The following is a 21355-nucleotide window of genomic DNA, read 5'->3' on the forward strand; positions in this document are numbered from 1 at the left end:
TCATTGACATGTAACGATCTCACTAACTACAACACAATCATGCAACTACCTTTCAAGGAAAAAATAATCAAGAAGGTTGTCATAAATCAGTTTATTAAGACCAAGGTCATCAGTATTCACCAGTACATGGATGATACCAACTCTACCCAAAGGTGTCCTCTGACCAGGGCATTGCTTGGCTGAAAACCACCTGGATGCCCAGGGCAAGTATTAAGTTGAACCTGAGCATCAAGACACTTTCACATCAAGCGCTACATCAGTAACAATGTCAGCTTGAGGATGCACTTCATACACAAGACCAAGAGTACCCGGCATCAGTGGACTTTGTTTCATAGAGTGAAATCTTTTCTTCACTCTGGGAAGTGAAGAAAGATAGGTTCAGGTTAGCCACCGGGGAACTGGTGCTATCTAATCTCGAAGGAGGCAAGGTTGTATTGGCCATCTTCCCAGAAACACATCTGACTGGCCCAAAAAGTATTCTTCATGCTGTGGCACTCCTCATCAAGGGTCTTTGTAGGGCTGAAAGGATAACGCAAACTGTTAGCGATCTCTACTGGTACTCTCTCCCTGATAGCATATTTACAAGCCCCGCTGCTTCAGGTGAAAGGTAAACAACAATGGTATCACACCATACCCAGGACCCAAGATGAACATGGCTAGAGGCAAATGCAAGACACACAAAAGTAGCATTGCCAGACTAGAGAAAAGGAAGTAAGAGTAGGAAGGAGAATACTGGATACCTGGCATTTATATGCTATTATCCAAAGTTGTCTTAGTTGGAATCCGTCAAGCATCATTCTTCCGCCTCAGAAAAAACTTAGCCCTGCTTTTCAGTCAATACCTTGTGGCTCTCTATGCCGCCAACTTCGCCCTACTACCCAGTCTTATGTGTCTACTCTACCTTCCAGCAGACCCCTTTCCTATTTGCCAGCCCTACTTCACTCTCCCCTGATTGTTGCTCACCAGACAGCCCTGCTTCTGTTCTCTGCTATACAATTCTGGTATTGTGTCTTCAAGTGTACAGGTGTGCTCCATGAATATCGAACCTAGACTATTGAGATGTTCAAATAGTGAGGCCAAATATTGAATCCAAAATAGCAAAAGGTAAGCAAATATAAATGGTGTATACCTAACTCCACATATTTGTAATTCACGTCATATATATCTTTAAGGCACTTAGATGTGGAATTAGGAAGGGTTAAGCTATCCTTCCTCTATATGCACTTACCTTTCGACATTCTTGTCTTCAATATTTTGTCTACTATATTCCTATATCTTGATATTAGTAGCCTTGATATTGAGTAGTGCAATGAAGAGTATGCATTACCAGTACCTAATCTCAGCCAACCTCACATCTCCTCTGTATGTGAAGTATTCTGCAGCCACTGTCTCCCACCTCTCTCTCTCCTCTATCTGTTTTACACCGCCCACTCGAAATTGTCTTCCATTATGCGCCCCCACACTTATCATCCTATTCGATGTTTTGCCCTCCATTGTGAAACACATCGCTGTTTTGTAACCAGGCTTGCACTATACAGATCCACACACATAGATAATGTGTGCTCTCCTTCAATATCGCTCTCTTTTTTGTTTTTTATTTATTTATAAAGTTTTATATAGTGCAAACATGATCCCGAAGGATATCAGGGCGCTTTACAATTGGAGGGAAGGAAGGTAAAAAATGCATGACTGGCATCAAATAAGAATACTAAACAGAACAGTTACAAAACAAAGGGGTCAATAGAGAGTAATCCAATAACTGGTACAGAGAGAGCTAAGAGGGGAGCAAATGATAGGTTAAAGAAGAGTAGCACCCAGTGCAGGTCGTAAGGTTGTAAGTCCAATGACTTAGAGCAGATGATCTAAACCCATTTAAGGTAAGAACTTGTTCATAAGGAATCTCTTATCTCTTAAGTGAGTTTGAAGAGTGGGAGGGGAGGTGTGAGAACTCACATTCTTCTGCTTGAAGATTTACTGGATGTATGACATTACAACGCATGCTTTTACCACGCATGCTGTTACAACGCAGTTTTTACAACGCGTGCTGTTACAACGCATAGCGCTTTGGGGTGCTGGATAGTGAATAGTTTAATTTACTATTCCAACTCCAGTCCCCGTGGATAGTAGGGAAGGTGTTGGATAGTAAATTAAATCTATTCCCTATCCTAGAGCGCCCCCCAGCGCAATGCGTTGTAATGGTTTTTGTTGTAAAACCTGCGTTGTAATAGCACTGCGTTGTAAAAGTTTCATTGTAAAGGATGTTTCCCAGATTTACTTCATGGGACATTTCCAGCTTGGAGCATTTATTTTTCGTATGTGCTTTGTTATTGATGTAGGTGTTTGCAGGAATACAAAATTTTCTAGCTATCGCGACAAGAATTTTAGATTCTATTAAGGACACAGAGGCGAGGATTATGCTTTCTCATTTCTTTACTGCACAAACAGCAGCCAACGAAAAGTAAACTACAATGGGTAAAAAACAACATTTCCCATGAGGCTTTGAACCACGCCTCCAATTACAGAAACCAATCACATTAGTAACAAGCATATAAAGTATAGAGACACTAATCTGGCCTCCTCTTTCTTTGCGCGAACAGTCTAGTCACATAGAAAAAAGTTTTTTAACTCTCAACGGAGAGAACAGTTCCACAGGATTTCTCAACGGAGAACGATCCAAACCATGAGGAATAGTCTTCCAGCAGGAAGGGGCAGCAGCACAATCCACAGAAGGCAGTTAACTCTTGTTGGAATCATTTCCTAAAACAGAAAAAGAAGTTTGCGAAAAGAAGCCCACAAACTATATGTCTCAGAGGGTGGGTACAAAGTTGTTAAACAACATCATATCAAGACAACTTTACAGTCACATAACTGTCCCAACGGGTGGGATAATCCTCGCCTCCGTGTCCTTTAAAGAATCTAAAATTCTTGTTGCGATAGCTAGAAAATTTTGTATTCTATGGCAGGACCGGAGGCTTCTGATTATGCTTGTTCAAAGCTCATAAATCAAGCTCATCAATCACAGCATCAGAAACATGAGGAATAGGTTTATAATAAAACATTTTAAACATTGAGTCGGAAGACCAATCAGCCGCTTTTAGAATATCCTCCAAGCGGGAACCTAATAAATAGGCTTTAGAAGCCATCGCACCTCTAGCAGAATGAGCACCATAAGCAGATATATCAATGCCAGCTTCCGACATGATCCATCTAACCCATCTGGCTAAAGTAGCCGCGGCGACTGGTTTGAAGGGTTTCTGAACAGAAATCAGCAATTGGCCTAAAGGATCAACCCTGTGTGCAATAGTACGCTCCTCATAACATTTGAGACACTGCAACACACATAGCTTGCTGTTGTGTGGAAAGGCTGGATACTCCACTGAGCGTGACATGGTCTTAGTTCTGCGTGTAATAACAAAGGAGACACCTTGAGGAGAAAACATCCAACCAGCCAAATCTAAAGCTCTAACATCCGAGACTCTGCGACATGAAATGAGGCACAACAACATAGTGAGCTTGGCAGAGATCTGTTTCAGAGACAAATCACCATTATTGGGCCAGGTTTCCAACAAATTAAGCACCTTTGTAACATCCCACATTGTGGAATACCTGGGCCGAGGAGGATTGACCACACGCACACCTTTAAGCAACTTACAAACCAGGGGATGCATCCCCACAGGCTTACCATCGATGTGGTCATGGCCAGCAGAAATGGCCGACCTAAAATTAGTAACCAACCTGTAAGCCAGGCCTGCAGCTGCACGATCAGACAGAAAATTCAGCACATCAGTCACATTTGATCCCACGGGATCCACCTGTTTTGAAAGGCACCAACCCACCCACTTCTTCCAAGATGCAGAGTATCGTTTCTGGGTGGAAGGAGCCCACGCTTGCTGCATAAAGCCGGAAGCCTCTCGTGAAAGGCCCGCAAGGCATTCATGTCTCCGGAGAGCGTCCACACCATTAAGGTCAATTGGTTCTGCAGGATTAAGGGATGGCAAGCTCCCACTGGGTCCTGCAGAAGCGTCGGGAAGATTGGGAGCCGGAAGGGGAGGTCCACAGATAACTCCAACAGTGTGGGAAACCACGACTGAGTCGACCAGAACGGAGTCACCAACACTATCGTCGCCCTCTGCCGGCGTACCAACGTCGCCACTCTCGGAATCAGTGCAAACGGTGGAAAAGCATAATTCCTCCGCTGCCCCCAATGGTGAAGGAACGCGTCCGTCCCCATCGCCATCGGGTCCGGCCTCCAACTGTAAAAAAGGGGGAGATGGGCATTGAGGCGAGAGGCAAACAGGTCCACCTGACAGGGGCCTCGCATAGTCATGATCTGAGAGAACAGCGATGGGTGAAGTCTCCAATCGCTGAAGTCTCTGAGAAATCGGGAGTTCCAATCCGCCACCTGATTGAACTTCCCCGGAAGGTACTCCGCCACCACAGAGATCTTGCGATCCAGGCAGAAATGCCAAAATTCCTTTGCAATGTGTACCAACATCCGGGACTTCGTCCCCCCTAATCGGTTGATGTCTCTCACCGCTGAGACATTGTCCATCCGGAGGAGTATACAACAATTGCTCTTCAGCGGTGAGACAGACCTGATGGCAAAGGACCCTGCCAACAACTCCAGGCAATTTATGTGAAGTGAGAGTTTGTCTGCTGACCATCGCCCTCCTGTGGTAAAATCTCCACAGCGAGCGCCCCAGCCCCACTGACTGGCGTCCGATTCGACTACCACATCCGGGGCTGCGCCGAAGATGGCTCGGCCATTCCAGGCTGACATGTGCTCCAGCCACCACTGGAGTTCCTCCCGGGCCTCGGGAGAAAGAGGTATTAGGTGATCGTAATGAAATTTCCTCTGTAAGTAAAAGATGTTCAATCTCTGCAGGGCCCTGTAGTGTAAGGTGCCGGGAATGATGGCTTGGATCGACAAGGCCAGAATGCCTACAATCCGCGCCAGCACCCGCAAGGAAATCCTCTCCTTGGTCAAGGTGGATTGTATTTCCCTCTTGATGGATCTGATCTTGTGAGGGGAAGGAGCAGTTGAGCTGAAACAGAATCTATCAGGAAACCCAGGAATTCCATCTGCTGATTCGGTATCATCACCGATTTCTTGGTATTGATCACGAATCCCAGATTCTGCAGTAAGGACGTCGTCCACTCCAAGTGAGCGAGAAGAAGGGACCTGTCCTGGGCCAGAACGAGCATGACGTCCAGATAAACAATGAGATGCACTCCCATCTCTCGGAGGCGAGAGATCACAGGTTTGAGAAGCTTGGTGAACACCCAAGGGGCTGAGGACAGACCGAAGGGAAGCACCTTGTAACGATACCAACGCCCTTTCCAGGGGAACTGCAAATATTTTTGATGAGATGGGCAGATGGGGACTGTCAGATAGGCATCTTTTAAGTCTAATCGGACCATCGAGTCGTTCTCCAACAGGAGGTCCCGTAAAAGATGGATGCCCTCCATCTTGAAGTGGCGATAAGTCACAAAGGGGTTGAAGTCTCTCAAATTTAGGACCAGGCGTTGCCCGCCTCCTTTCTTTTGAACCAGAAAGACATTGCTGCAGAAGCCCTCTGGAATGAAGGGTCCTACCGCAATAGCCTTTTTTGTCAAAAGCTCTTCCAGCTCTGAGTCTATAAAACTCTGTTCGAGATGGGAAAAAAGGAGAGGTCGAGGGGGAAAAGGTTGTAGGGGGCATTCCACCATCTCTATCTCGTAGCCCTGGACGGTCTGTAAGACCCAAGCGTCTGCCGTGAGATTCATCCAATTCATTACAAAGTGACGCAACCTCCCCCCTAGAGGGACCAAAGGACACATTTGACTTACCAGAGGACTGATTGTCGAAGTTTTTGTAGCCTCTGTTGACCCCTCGATTATAGCGGCCCCTGAAGCCGCGGGATCTTGACGGGTAGAAGCCCGCCTGATCTGGTTCTTGTGTATACCCTCTGCCCCGTCTAGGGGCGTAAGCACGTTGAGGACTGGTATTCGAGTAGCGGCCGGTCGAGCGTCCTCTGCCACGACCGGCCCTATTAGAGACCTGGTGCAACACCCTCTTCAAGGAGGCTTGAGACTTATCCAAGGATGCAAAGGTATTGACAAATTTAGCAATGTCTTTTACAAAGTTGTCCCCGAACAGCTGCCCTTCCGCCAAAGAGCCTGGCTCCGATGAAGCCAATTCAACCAGTTGGGGGTCAATCCGGAGTAAGACCGACTTCCGTCTCTCAGAAGCCAGAGCGCAGTTTGCGTTCCCTAACATGCAAATGGCTCGCAGCGTCCAACCCGCAAGGACTTCAGGGTGGATGACGTCACCAGTCTCCTGAGCCTGGAGGGCCAGCTCCAATATCTTGGTCAAAGGCCCTGAAAGGTCAAGAACCTTATCCTGGCACGCTCTGAGCGCGCGATCAATTCCTTTTTTGGGGTCTTTCTTATATTTTTTGAGGAAAGTAGTCATGGAAGGGTCGATATCTGGAGTAATGGCCACCTTATGGGCCAGGTCGGGACGGGGGCACTCGGACTTAAGGCGCGCTCTCACCTCTTTATCAAAACCTTTACGGAGATGCGTCTCCAGGTAGGCCGCCACAGCAGGGGGGGGACCCAATCAGAGGACCTAGGATGTACAATGTCCGCCGGGTCAAAGGAGAAGGGCGAGGGAGTAACAGAAGGGGAGGCATGCTTGCGCTTCTTAGAGCGCTTGCGGGCGCAGCGTCAGAGGAATCTGTGTCCGTATCTGTGTCAGTGGTGGTGTCTTTAGGAGGGGGGGGCGGGACGGCAAGGCCTTGTCGCCAGCGGAGGACTCTTTAGATTTATAAAGCTTATCATAGGACTGGGCGTGGGGCCAGGACGGGTCAAGAGCCTTCTTCTTATGGAGAGGGGGGCGTGAAGGATCTTGGCCAGGAAGAGGCAGAGGCTTACCAGGGACCAGCAGATCCAATTTTTGGGCTAGTGGAAGAAGGGCTGAGGAGAGGGCCTTATCAAGCTTAGCGTCCAGTTTCTTGTCAATTAAATCTTCCATAGCTTCCTCCTCGTAATATTCATCATTGCCCTGGTATTCGTACGCAGTGCCCTCCTCTTCGCAGTACTCAGTATCTGCCATAATCACAAGGGACCTCGTAATCCCACTAGAAAAATCCCCAGAGGGAAGCAGAGTTGCCAGCCCGGTCAGGGGCGTCGAATTGGGGAAGTGCCAGGCACAGGAGCCGAAAATACCAAGCAAAATCAACTCATAAAGTCCATTCCCAGGACTAATGGAGGGAAAAGTCAACCCAAAGCAGGCAGAAAGGGTTGCCAAAGAGAGCCCCACTTCCACTGTCACAGGGAAGTAAGGGGTTAAATAATCAGACCTCCGAACACCAAAGGGGGAAAAAACACTGCAATTTCAATCGAGTAAATGCCCCTCGGCTCCTGGCCAACTGCGTGTAGACCCCTTTCAGCCGGGGCTAGAGCGTCTATCGGCACAAGGGTTGCGCGTGCACACAGGCGTGCGCGGGGCCCTGAAGACGCACGCCGGGCCTCAGCCGGGCGCCTGCGTGCGCCACTCTCCCCGAGGGGGGCTAAGTCCCTCCGGATCGCAACCGCGATCAACAGCGGTCACAGCCGCGAGCAGCGAGAAGGGGGGCAGGGAGAACCTACGAGCGCTACACGCGCTCCACCTAATGCACTGGGACACGGAGTGTGCAAGAGCAGCACCGCTCCGCAGTCGGGAAAGGAGAGACGCCGACAGCGGCGTTAACCAACACGGCGCCACAGCGCGGCAACTCTAAAGGGCACCAGAAGCATCAACAGCAACATTACAATAACGGTACCTCATAATAGCGATGATACAAAAGCATGATCGGCGCATGAAAAACAAGCGCCTGGGGTTACAGCTTATAAACTAAAGTCATACAAGCATATTTATTTATTTTTATTTTATTTTCAGAGTTTAATATAGCGCTGGCTAGACCCGGAGGTATCAGAGCGCTTTACATGAATAACAGTTTTGCATAGTTACATTAGTCAGTCTCATAGTAAAACATAAACGACAAATCCCATAGAGGATAGAGGGTAATGGGGAGGGTGGTAGAGACAGGATAGACAGTCACCAACAAAGCTGATATCACCACCAAAGCTGACATAGTCACCGAAGCCGACCTCGGCACTGAAAACAACACTGACACCAAGGGTCTCCATACTAAAGACCCATCGATGCCGAGAACCCTCTCAGTGCAAAAATCTCTATTGATGTCGAGCTCTGAGGCGCCTACAGGAGGAGTTTGATGCTCGTCAGAAGCATATCTTTATCCACCCTCTAACTAGGAGAGTCCCCACCAAGCTGCTGCCGAAGACACAGGACACTTGTCCAAAGAAGAGGAAGTTGACTTTTGAAGAGCGAATTACTTGGAACTTCCACCTCCTGCAAAACAGAAGAACATAAGGACAGGGGCGTTAGCCCCCTCTGTACTTAACATCCTCCTCCTTCTATTCCTCCACCTTCTCCTCTTCCACCACCTCCTGCTTCGCCACTACTTCCTCCACAGCCTCATGCCCTACCTCTTCCAGTTGCACCGGAGTGGTCACCACATTCTTCCTATGGAGCAGGTAGTCCACTGTGTCCAGCTGAACCCTACAATGCACTCTAGGACCCTGAGCCTAAGGATGACCCGTGGACGACTATGATGTCAATCCCTGATCTGTACGCAGTCAATCCCTCCTTCCCCAAGGGCACTACCACATACCATGAGCTCATATATAGGGCAGCTACATGTCATGAAATTGATATGCATGTTGTCAAGGAAGACGACAACTGCTTGATTAAAACATTATCAAAGATCCAGCGTACCCTTCAGTTCCTTCCAATGCCTAATGGAATGCTCAAGACTGTAGTAGAGATTTTTAAGGAATCAGACAAAGCTAGGGTCATTACATCTAGGGTCAACACAGAATACAAGTGGTCCCCCAAGCACTCTCCCTACATTCATAGCCATGTTCCTCCAGAGTCGCTCGTAGTCCATAAAGCACAGACATTCGCCAATACCCAGGGTACAGGGGGTGCTGCATCTCCTGATAAGGAGGGTAAGAAGCTGGAAGCAGCAGGCAAAAGAGTGGCAGTGCAATTAGCCACACACTGGAGGATTGTCAACTCAGTTGTCCTGCTCTCCTGATAAGCCTAGGTGCATTGGGATGAGATGGAGGAACTCCTCAAACACCCTTCTGAGGCGTATAGGCAGCATGGACAAGATCTGGTTACAGAAGGTTAAGCCATTTCGAATGCCACTATCCACTGCACCATAGATGCTGCAGATACCACAACCAGGGGAGTTAACACCAGCATCTTGCTTTGACGTCACACGAGGCTCCTTGTCTCTGGCTTTAAGCCAGAAGTACAGCAACATCTGTTGAACCTGCCATTTGTAGGTGTACACTGCTTTAAATACCAAGTAGATAGATGCTTGAAAAGCTAAAAAAAAGACACAGACACAGCCAAGGCTTGGGTGCCCTTCAAACCACTAGCAGGGAACAACATCAGGGGCAGGGGCAAAGGAGGCTCGGCTAAAGGAGCTTCCTCCTCCAAGCTGTGACTACCTTTTATTCTTCTCTGTTCACACTACACCTGTTGTGGGGGAGACTGCAGGAGCTACTTCCATGTTGGGAAGGGATCACCTCCGACCAACAGGTGCTCTCCATCATAGAGCATAACTGCTGTGTAGACCTCATTGCAACTCCACCAAAGATTTCACCCGCAGACACACCCTCTCTGGAGAACACCAGTGTCTTCTTAAGGAAGCGGTCCAGGTTTTCATTCTCAAAGTGCGCTAGTACTAGACCCACTGCAGCATCATGGAAAGGGGTTGTACTCCCCATGCTTTCTAATCCCCAAAAAGGAGTCACTAAGGCCCATACTTGACCTCGGGTACCTCAACAAGTGCATCCTCTAAGAACACTTCCACATGGTCACTCTGCAGGATGTCAACACTCTGCTGCAAGGTAACTTCTTGACTGTACTTGAACTCAAGGATATCTACTTCCTCATACCTGTCCATCCCACTCATCAACGCTACCCATTGTTCGTGGAAATAGGTCAACATCATCAGTTCAAAGCGTCGCTATTTGGGGTCTCCACTGCCCCCAGAGTATTTACAAAATGGCTCTCCGTGGTAGCTGCCCATCTCAGAAGGAACGCCATTCACCTATTCTCCTGTTTAGACATTTGGCATCTCCTGATAAGGAGGGTAAGAAGCTGGAAGCAGAAGGCAAAAGAGTGGCAGTGCAATTAGCCACACACTGGAGGATTGTCAACTCAGTTGTGCTGCTCTCCTGATAAGCCTAGGTGCATTGGGATGAGATGGAGGAACTCCTCAAACACCCTTCTGAGGAGTATAGGCAGCAATGACAAGATCTGGTTACAGAAGGTTAAGCCATTTCGAATGCCACTATCCACTGCACCATAGATGCTGCAGATACCACAACCAGGGGAGTTAACACCAAAGTAAGGAGCACTTATCTGGGCTGCGGAGCAGCAAAGAAAGAGGAGGCCAGATTAGTGTCTCTATAATTTATATGCTTGTTACTAATGTGATTGGTTACTGTAATTGGAGGCGTGGTTCAAAGCCTCATGGGAAATGATGTTTTTTACCCATTGTAGTTTACTTTTCATTGGCTGCTGTTTGTGCAGTAAAGAAACGAGAAAGCATAATCAGAAGCCTCCGGTCCTGCCATAGAATTGGGTGATTCTTGTATCTACCTGATCGCCTGTTGATCTGACTTGGACCACTGTTGTCCATTTCCATGCCCTGTATTCTGGTTAGTTGTTGGCATTAGTAGCTAATCTATGCCACAGCTCCATAACCAGACCTCGTTGAATCAATGTTTTTCTGCTTGTTTGCGCGAACAGAGTGCTATTACTAGCATTAGTTTTCGAGTTACGTCTTGCTTAGTCTGTATACAATGTTACAACAAATATCATTAGAGTAGAAAGTTCAATAGGAGCACATCAAGTTCTGCAAATACTCTCCAAAAAATCGAATTTATGAACATCATTTGATCTTCTGTAGAAAGGCAGTAAACTTGATTTTATTTTTCTGTACAATTCTGCAGTTGATTTAAACATTGGTGTGTTGTACAGTAAAGCACCAACAGCTTTATTGCAACAACAGAACGGGCATGTTTGGGGAGACCAACCTGTGCTTACCTTGTGCCAATGGTTGCAGGGGTGGTCACCAAAAATCATTTTGAGGGACCTCAACTTTCTTTTCATCGTCAAGCTTGACCCAGATTATGAGAGAGAAAGGTAGAACGGGGAGAAAAGGAAAGTTTAGAGAACAGTAATTAAGGGCGAAAGCAAGCATGAAAATACCCTGCAGCTGTTTTAAGCAAATAAAACTGGACCTTCCGTTTCTTTTTCCTGCTCTATTTGAATGGCTTACAGTGACAAGCAGAGAGAATGTGTTTATTTTTCGCACTCCTCAAATATAGGAAAGGTAGAATCTTTCTGCATGTTTCTAAACATATTGAGCTAGTGTAGTTTTTTTTTAACTGACTTGCATTGACCTGTTCCTAATATCTGACTGCAACCAATATCTAACAAGATTTTTATGTGGTTAATTGTGCACTAAAGGTTTTCTTTTTATTCTTCTTGTTTGCAAACATGTTCGCTCTTTCATATGAAAAGAGCTACGCACAAAGGTTTTAGGTGGTTTGTTGGAAAGGTGATGGTGTTACCATGTATTATATCAAATAAAGTACCCCCTGGCGTACATGATAAGGATATTGCAAGTCACCTGGGAGTTCCATAACCTGAGAAAGGAACTTGGTCTCAGGCCTGGTTCATCTTCCTGGTTATGGAACTCCTCGGTGACTTGCAATACCCTTATAACAGGGCCGGCCCTAGGCATGTGCAAAGTGTGCACCTGCACAGGGCCGCCAAACCCCAGGGGCCGCCACGACGAGGATCGGATCGGAAGGATCGTTCCTGGCACTGGCGGCCCCCTGGCAGGATTTGGCGGCCTCCGGCTCCTACCCCGGCTAGCAATGGCACTTGGAAACATAGATTTCTTGAGTCGCAACCCATCTTTTGCTAACTTAAATCACTGCATCCTAGGTAGTCTAGTGGGAGCCGAAATAAAAGCCAAAATAAATGGTTGCCCTTCTTCTGACTCCGAGTCCGACATGCAAAAAATAACTTCAGAGAGAAAATGGTACTAGTGCGGGGTGGGACGCAGGCAGCTGAAGCAGATGCTTGGTGCTGGTTTCCCTGCTCGAGTGAGAGCATGCTGTGCTGGGGATAACGCTGTGCCGGTGCTTTCCGGTGCCTAGCACCGGCACTTATTCATCAGGGCCGGGTCTACACTCTGCACGTGACGTCACATATTGCATTGACGTTAATACTGAATTCTATTGACATATTTAATTTACCGCCTCACTGTAAGTAGACTCGGCGTCGGCGCAGATGCACTGCTGCAGACTAGTGTTGTCCAGTTCTCATCTCTGGACCACCTACCGAGTGAGTCCTGGTTAGTTGCGGGCCTTGCGACAGCAGCTGAAAGTGAAACTGAGCCTGAACCAAGTCTGAGCAGTAGGAGATGGAGATTCATAAAATGTTGCTGTTTTGCTTGATTGATGGCGGCCCTTACTTCCGTCTTGCTGGTGGGCGGGACACTGGGGCTGGATTCAGGTTCTGCGGGGGCAGGGGCTGTGCAGCAGTGTGCGCAGATTTTTTTAAAAGATTGCCACGCCTCCGCATACTTGCACGCGCACCCCACCGCGAGTCCTCTCAGTGCAAGGCAAGCCACAGGCAGAGCGAGTTACTGAGCAATACCACCAAGGGCCCAGTCCTCACTCCCGCCTAACAGGAAGGAACCTCATTGGACGTGTTGCTGTGCTTCGTGTGGCTAAACCTTCATTCAAGACACCTAATGACGTCAATGTTTTGGAGTCTTCTAAAGTACAATATAACTGAGATGACTTGCTCACCCCGGCTCTGCCCCCCCCCCCCAGCCCACGCAGGGTCACAGGCGAGTGACAGAATCGTAGCCATTATCGCGACTGTGTCCCACTTGATCTGTGCGAGTATTAATACCCTGACGATTCCTGTTCCATGCAGAAGACTGAAACTCAAGTGAGTGTCCCGGCCGCCTGCTTGAGCCTGGCCCTCTTCGGGTACAGGCAACACAGGTAAATTAACTTTTAAGTATTAAGTTAAGTAGTTGCCACTGCCAGTAGCCATGATGCCAGTAATATGATTTGGGCAGACTGCATTTGGTTCTGCGGGCGGGGCAGGGGATGTACGGCAGCTTGCACGGATTTTTTAACAGATTGCCACGCCTCAGCATACTTGCAGATTTTAACAACAAAAAATGTTTCTACCCTCACTGGATTGGTGAGGGTAGATAGCCAGCCAGATCGATCTTTGTAAAAACCACGTGTGCCACCATGGCACCCGGCCCCCATGTATACACTATCAATTGAAATACTCTACTGAGCGCTGTAGGGTTTGGGATACAGGCAGACCATAATAATTCCTACAACTTGCATTTTTTTAGCTGTCCATACATCCATCAGGGTTGGTGTCCTATTTGCCTAGAGCTGCCAAATAAGTCGCAGGAAAAGACACGTATGGAAAACGTACTATTTATAGATCATAAGTTGTTTATAGCTCTTTGGATTGTCGAACCGTTTGGAAAGCTCATGTTACATTAAGGACAGGAATGTTGGTGCCCGGTCCCTTTTTAATTTTATAAGTACCTGTCCCAATATAATCATATAGCATGGGCAGCCTATAAATACATCACATTATTGATGTACAGCAGCGTGCGCGGATTTTTTAACAGATCGCCATGCCTCAGCATACTTGCAGATTTTAACAAAAACAATGTTTTCACTGGCTCAAACGTTTCCGAAGTTACTAAAAGCGCAGGGACACAAGTTACTGCGCAGTGGATTGACCTTTGTATATGACTGGTCACCTTTCTGTTACTACTGCTATATTTCAGTGTTGAACTGAAACCAGTAAGATGCAACCAATGGCCAGACAGTGTTAACGAGTGTAAAAAGGACAATACTGTAATAAAATGTGTCGCATAATTTTCTCAACGCAGTCGCATGATTTGGCCTTCCCCTGCCGCATATTACCAGTGGTCTTGGTCATTATAAGGCCTCTGCTTTGTTGCTAACGCTTACACTACTGTTATAATATACTAAGCGCGAGCTCTCCATTACGTACCCAAACCAGTAATGTAGCTCCTAAACCATTTCACCCTGCACAAAGCACTGTGACACGCTCCTTGGCCTTTTTCGTGCCAGTACAAACCCACAAATATTAGTCATCTCACTAGTGAACAGTGCACTCCTCTCTGCAAGAGGAGCATTAACCCACTAAGGTGCGGTCGGTATTACCCTCTCAGGGTGGGCTGCGCTGTTGCAGACTTTAGTATAGTGCTCCGTGAGGGGCTGAATCCCTCCAGGCGCTGGGGATTGAGAAGGGTGGCTAGAGCTGTTGGAGGGATTTGGGAGGGGGGTTCTGGAGGAGGCTACAAAGTCACTCGCTTCACCACTGCACTTCTTAGATTCCAGGAGCGTGAGTGGGGAGCTGGTAATCAGCGCTCTGTTGGTGTGGGCCCAGGGCTGTGCATTTATGCCCCACATACCCATAATGAGTAGCTAGGCTGAGCTCTTGTTTCAGGTCTGAATTCAGATATTATTCATGGCTGTGTACCTTCTCTTTGCTGTCCTAGAAATCTGCTCTTTGGAATTGTTGGATTAGTATATTTACTTGCTAAATACGAAATCTTCTAATTATAAAATTCCACATTTTGTGTTAAATGCCTGTGTAGGTACACACAGACGGACCGGTCCATGCTATTGGGTGCAATGGGGCAGTCTTATTTCTCTTCCGAACAAGGATCCCAATCCACCCAAATAGAACAACGCCCCTGTCCCTGTGTGCTGTGTAGCAAGCATTAATTATAAATAGCTTAGATCAATCAGTTCAAACTTCAACGTTTTGAGTCAGACCTGGGCAAGTGCCACATGTAATATTAAAATCTTTTGACTGTTTTCAGGTCATTGTCCCTCCTTTGTGTCTGTTTCTCTCTGCACTGGATGAATGTTCTAGGTCCTTAAATTATATGGATTAGAAACAAAATAGTGCAGAGCCCAGGCAGTTTCTGAACTGCATAAGAGGGTGGATAGCTTGAGGGAGGGACATAATAAAGACTACCCAACAAGGGTAGAAAGCAGGGGGAAGACGGACAGGTAAAGAGTGGTGAGCCCAGTACTGGCCCACTGGGTGAGCCTGAGCTGTGAGGTCAGATACCGAGAGAGAGATGATGGAGCAAGAGATGGGAGTGTGAGTAAGTGGGTGGAGCCAGTTGAGGGAGTGGGTGGAGCCGGGGAAAAGTGGGTTTGGCCTCCGACAAACATTTGAGCACCTGCACTTCATATTTTACAAATTAAGCACTGGATAACGCTGAGTGAGAAATAACAGCGACGGCGGAGCCGGCGACTCACTTCTTTTCAAATAATGGCAGCGTTGTTGTTTTCAGTTTCACTTGCTTGCCCAGCCAGCCAGCAGTTTGGGTCCCAGGGCCGTCAATCTTAGCCCTACTACGGTCCGGACCCCCTCTTCCGGGGCCCCCACCTACGCTCCCTGCACAGGGCCACCATGAGCCTAGATCTTATAATGTACAGCAGGGGGTACTTTATCCCTTATATAATAAATAGAAGCCTGCAGCATATGTATAGAAACATGTCTCTCATTTTCTTATTTTGTGTGGCTCTTTTAGAGAGGCTCTTACTCGAATACCGAATTTGGAACCTGGATATTTACTCCTAAAATGTAACAACTGTGCAAAAATAAAAGTTGTTCTTCAACTGCTATCACATCACCGGGGGTGGCGCTCGCTTCTGCACTGTTGTCATGCCTCTCCGGAGAATGAAGTGAATCGACAGGATTCAGATGACTCACTCAAACGCCATGTCTCACCTCCCTCGGGTCCCCGCAGACGCGCAGGAGGTGGGATAACACGTCCTGCGTTCTGACTCCGCCACGTGCCATCATCACCATTCTCAGCTGCGGATCTCTGCAGTGCAGCACTGACAGATTCCCATGCCACGCGGATGCGACTCTCAGAGCGTCCCTCCGCGTGCCTTTGGATGGGAATGGAGAGGGAAAGCAGAGAGAGTGGGAGGATGGCAGGAGGACATCAGGTCTAACCTGTTGTATATGTTGCCAAGAGCGGAAGAAGAAGGCATTAATTTGGCTGGAGTAAGGGAGGTGTGGGGGGTAAGGACTGGGGGGCAACAGGACACACCCTGTATCTTTTTTTATGAATATTTGGTAGGGAAGGAGGAGGTTAATGCTGTGGGTGGTGTGGGAGGCTGGCCGAATGTCACGTATGATTTATTTAAGTCTGGGATAGGGAGGGGGTGGTGGGGATGGGCGGCTGAACACCAGGTATAATGGCGTATTGCGACTCACAAGGCCGTGTTATGCATGACGCATCTTGCCTCCGCACAGCTAAAGAGAGCAGTGCAAGAGAATTTAAGGGGCATGCACAACTGAAAATTGTAGATGAGCACCACTGTATTAAGGGGAAACTGAGTCTCATGATAGACAACTTGAGCTTCCGGTCTGCTGAGGTGGGGCTGTTGCGGCCCATTAACACGCATAGCATGCCTGCCTTCTGATATTGCTGTAGCCCTGCCTTGTGAAAATTACAATCAAGATTCTGACCTGGGCCACAACCTCAAGCCCAGACTGCACCAGACGTTTGTGAGCAACAACACTGGCAACTACATCAGCCAATGAGCCACTGACAACCAGAGCGGATGTGCAACCTATGACCTCCGTCAGTCCTTCTTGTTCCCTGGTCAGAACTGTGGACTGGTAGACTCACTGCGGTTGGGATTGTGAGTGCATTTCATGCCAGCACAGCATGGGTCTCAGACACTTCCCTGCTCATCTGAATTGAGATGTAAGTAAACATGCCCAAATGCCATCCATCCATCCACACTGCCTTTTAAAGAGGCAGCTAACTCAAGCACTCCATCTTGGCGTGCCTTTGCATGCCTCGTTGCCCTTCATGGTGGCACAGTGCAATTATACTCCCACCTGCCTTCTTGCAGCATACACACTCCCACCCTCAAATTGCTTCCAGCAGTTGTTTTATAGTATTTACCGATAGAAAACAAACAATGCTCTCATACTAGGCGCCTTGTTTCAGACAGCTGCAGGCTGCAGTCTCCATGTTAAAATGTGGCTTTCAGGCCAGGCTTCTGTTCCATCATGCAAGTCCATTTTCTAATATTTTCTTCATGTTAGATGACTTTTTCTAACCCTGTGTAAGTCCGCAGATGTGAGGCTGACCATGTCACACAGGGGATGAGAGATGGTTGGCAGCCTATTGATGCTTCCTTGTGATAGGTAAGCGTTCTTTGGTCCTCTAAGTGGGTTTGGGATGGAAATCTGGCACAAAGGATTGGGCTCAGAGGACCCACCCTCCCACGCCCCAGCATTGTTACTTCTAGGAAGGGAAAAGCTTAAAAGAGGCTTTAAACAAAAACACACTAGGGCAGCATGATCTCTTTGTGCTTTTGCAGTGAAAATGGAGCAGAGGTGTTGGTTTGCAGGTAAGTGTACTCCTTTCAGTTGAGCTTGGGTGATCTAGTTACCCCGAGAAAGGGTTCTGTAATCCTAGTACCCTGTACTATACAGGATGTTTGCCGTGACCTCCCACCCTTGCTAGTTTCCATCACCGGTGACTGTGCATTGAATATGTTTGCTGGGCTAGACTATGCACCAAAAATGTTGAAGTTTCACTAAGCTCCAACTATTTCTCGCACCTCAGGAGGCCTAACGTGGTGTCCATCCGTAGCTGCTGCAATGCGGCCTCAGTCTCACCCTGCAGTGCCACAGAGGCCGGCCACCTATGCTTCTGTCATCAAACATGTGCATAGTGCTCAATCACTCAAGGAAGGGGAAGGGGCAGAGGTCAGCGGGCATGAGTGGCGGTCAAACAGAGCTGGTGGTGCCCGAATGCTGCACACCCAGCGATGGAAATTAGAAAGAGTGTCTGGCTAGGTTTCCATGACACACATCGTGTTCAGAATTGCGCAATAGCCAGACAATCAGAGCTTATTTTTTTAAATAATAGGTGCCAGGTCCCTGACCAGGAGGCCACTGCGGCTTGCATCACTCATTGCCCCATCATCGCTGCCAATGACGGTACCAATGCAACTACCAACCATCTCACTCGCCTGCAAGTGCGACAGTTCAGAATATTTCAGGTCCCCAAAGCTAACGAAATGGCTGGGGAGGCAGGTATGTGTAATTTTTATTAATGTATATTGTATAAATGTAAATGTACAGGAATTTATATAGCGCAAATCACCAAGCGGTTTCTAAGTGCTTGCTTAGGGAACCCGTCCTGGTATTCCCCTGTGAGATACCCCGGCAGGGTATCCACAAGGTGAAGCCAGGCATCCCGCCGCAAGGGGCTGTTGTGGAGATTAAGCAAGCTATTGCCCAGAGTCGCAGAGTGTGAACCCGTGAATCGAGTAGGCACCGGAGCGAGAATTGTCAAGTCCATGGACATTTTAGGACTCAAGACCCCGCCGAGCCGGGAATTGAACCCTGGTCCCGGGCTGACCTCTGCTTCCAGGTCTGCCTCCTCTAACCAATATTAATCCAATCCACCCCAAACCAATCCAATCCACCCCACCCCACCCATTACAATCCAAACCACTCATCCCAATCAACTCCAATTCACTAAACTTGAATCCTCCAAACCAACTCGACTCCAATCTGTCCCACTCCAATCCAAAACAATCTACCCCACTCCAATCCAAAACAATCTTCCCCACTCCAATCTGCCCCACTCCAATCAAAAACAATGTGCCCCACTCCAATCCAAAACAATCTACCTCACTCCAAAACAATCTGCCGCACTCCAAAACAATCTGCCCCACTGCAATTCAAAACAATCTGCCCCACTCCAAAACAATCTGTCCCACTCCAATAAAAAGGAATCTGCTCCACTCAAGTCTAAAACAATCTGCCTCATTACAATCTGCCTCACTCCAATACAAAACAGTCGGTCCCACTCTAATCCAAAAGAATCTGCCATATTCCAATCTGTCCTACTCCAATCCAAAACATTCATCCCCACTCCAAAACAATCTGCCCCACTCCAAAACAACCTGCCCCCACTGCAATCTAAAACAATATACCCCCACTCCAATCCTCCCCACTTCAATCCAAAACAGTCTGCCCCACTCCAATCCACTCCACTCCAATCTGGCCCCCTCCAATTCAAAACAATCTACCCACTCCAGCCTGCCCACTCCAATCTGCCCCACTCCAATCTAAAACATCTGTCCCACTTAAATCTACCCCACTCCAATCCACCTCAATTCAATCCTCCTCAATCCAATCCAGCCCACCCCAGTCCGGTTTACCCACCCCAATCCAATCCACCACAATCCAACCCACTGCAATCCAATTACTCCACTCCAATCCACCCCACCCCACCGCACGCCAATCAAATCTACCCACTCCATTCTACTCCACTCCATTCCACTTCACTCCAGACAACCCTACTCCAATCTACCCCACTCCACTCCACCCCACTTGAATCCACCCCACGTCAGTCTACCCCAATCCATCCACCAACCTGCTTCCATTCCACCCCACTAAATCCAATCCAACCAGCTCACCACACTCCAATACACCCCACCCCAATCCACCCCACTCCAATCCAATCCACCCTCCAATCCACCCCACCCCACTCCAATCAAATCCACCCCAGCCCAGTCCAATCCACCCCTTCACTCCACCCTAATTCAGCCCTCTCCAAACCGCCCTACTCTAATCCAATCCACCCGACCCACCCCAATCCAATCCACCACACCCTAAACCAATTTAATCTACCCCTATCAAATCCACCTCACCCTATTTCTATCCACCTGACTCCAATCCAGTCTAATCCACCCCATCCATTCCATCCACTTCAGTCCAGCCCACTCCACTCAATCTAACTCACTCTTCTCCAATCTACTCCAGTCCAATCCATCCCAACCCACTTCACCCTATTCCACCCCACTCCACTGTACGCCACTCCACTGTACGCCACTCCACTCTATGCCACTCTGCTCTATGCCACTCCATGACTCTGCACTCTATGACACTCTCTGCCACTGAACAACTTAACTCTGCTCCCCTCTAATCATCTCTTCAATACTCTACTCCCCCTACACCACTCTACGACATTTTACTTCAACAAATCCAGCCTACGACACTCTACTCCCCCACTCCACTCTAGGACACTACACACCACTTACTTTTAGCCATACTGAACCGCAGCCACAATGGTGTACAACATGGCAAAACCATATTGCCAAAGCCAATATCCCTTGTATAGGTGAGACTTATTTGGCTTTGCCAATGCTTGTTTTTTATATGACATATATTTATTGCAGGTGCATGAACGTTGCAGACTGCTAAACTCCATGGATGTCCTTTAGGTGTCATCAGAGGTTGCTGGCTTGCTTCTTGCCACCCATGGCACTGCCTTTGCAACCCCTGGCCTCCGAGGTGGCAAAATCAGTGCCAAGAATCAAATCAAATCACATCAAATGTGATTTGTAAAGCACTGCAAAACACCCGTGAGGGTATTCAGATGCTGGATGTGGGGTGGGGGTTGCTGCAGCTGTGGTAGATTAGTCAAACAGGCAGGTCTTTAGGTCCTTCCTCAACTCCTGCAGGGTCGTAGCTGTACGGAGATGGAGCGGGAAGCTGTTCCAGGGTTTGGCCGCCAGGCACGACCACCACACCGTGCTCCTGTGACCAAGGGGTGTGTGGGCCAAGAAGAGGGGTGAGGAGGGAAGTTTACGGGTAGGTTGGTGGACGTTCACCCTGTGGTGGACGTATGCCAGAACCTGGTTGTGTAGGGCTTTGTAGACATGGGTGAGAAGTTTGAACTGGCCTTGTTTACTAATGTTATGTTGCGGTAATTTACAGTGCGAACAACTCACCCCTGAAGGGGTATCTTGGCACAAAAGCCTTCTGACAACAGGCAGCAGTCACAGAGACATTTCCTGAAACAATTCCGTTTTGAGTAATTTCCTACATTTAAGATGATCCAGGCAGAGACGTAGATGAACCGGGATGGCATTCCATTTAAAGGGGCCAGATAGGAGAATGCTCTACCCCCTGACTGAAACGTTTTAATCCAAGGGATTGTAAGTAACATTTTGTCTCATGATCGTAAAATTTTCCAGGACAAGAGTGAGCTTCGAGGCTAAATATCGAGGACCTTTCCCCATAAGGGCTTTGTGGGTCATGCAGCACATTTTAAAGACTATCCTCTTGCAAACTGGA

General features: G+C 48.0%; 1 long non-coding RNA gene across 1 annotated transcript; it reads right to left on the minus strand.

Moving 5' to 3' along the window:
* Positions 1–229: 229 nt before the first annotated feature.
* Positions 230–12577, minus strand: LOC144761823 (uncharacterized). The gene is made up of 3 exons (XR_013595906.1): positions 12479–12577; positions 11171–11243; positions 230–519 (listed from the first exon to the last, which is right to left on the minus strand). It is a non-coding gene; the product is annotated as an uncharacterized LOC144761823 (long non-coding RNA).
* Between the last annotated feature and the right edge of the window lie 8778 nt (positions 12578–21355).

This window comes from Lissotriton helveticus, chromosome 6, assembly GCF_964261635.1.
Source record: "Lissotriton helveticus chromosome 6, aLisHel1.1, whole genome shotgun sequence".
In the NCBI taxonomy this organism is placed as follows: Eukaryota; Metazoa; Chordata; class Amphibia; order Caudata; family Salamandridae; genus Lissotriton; species Lissotriton helveticus.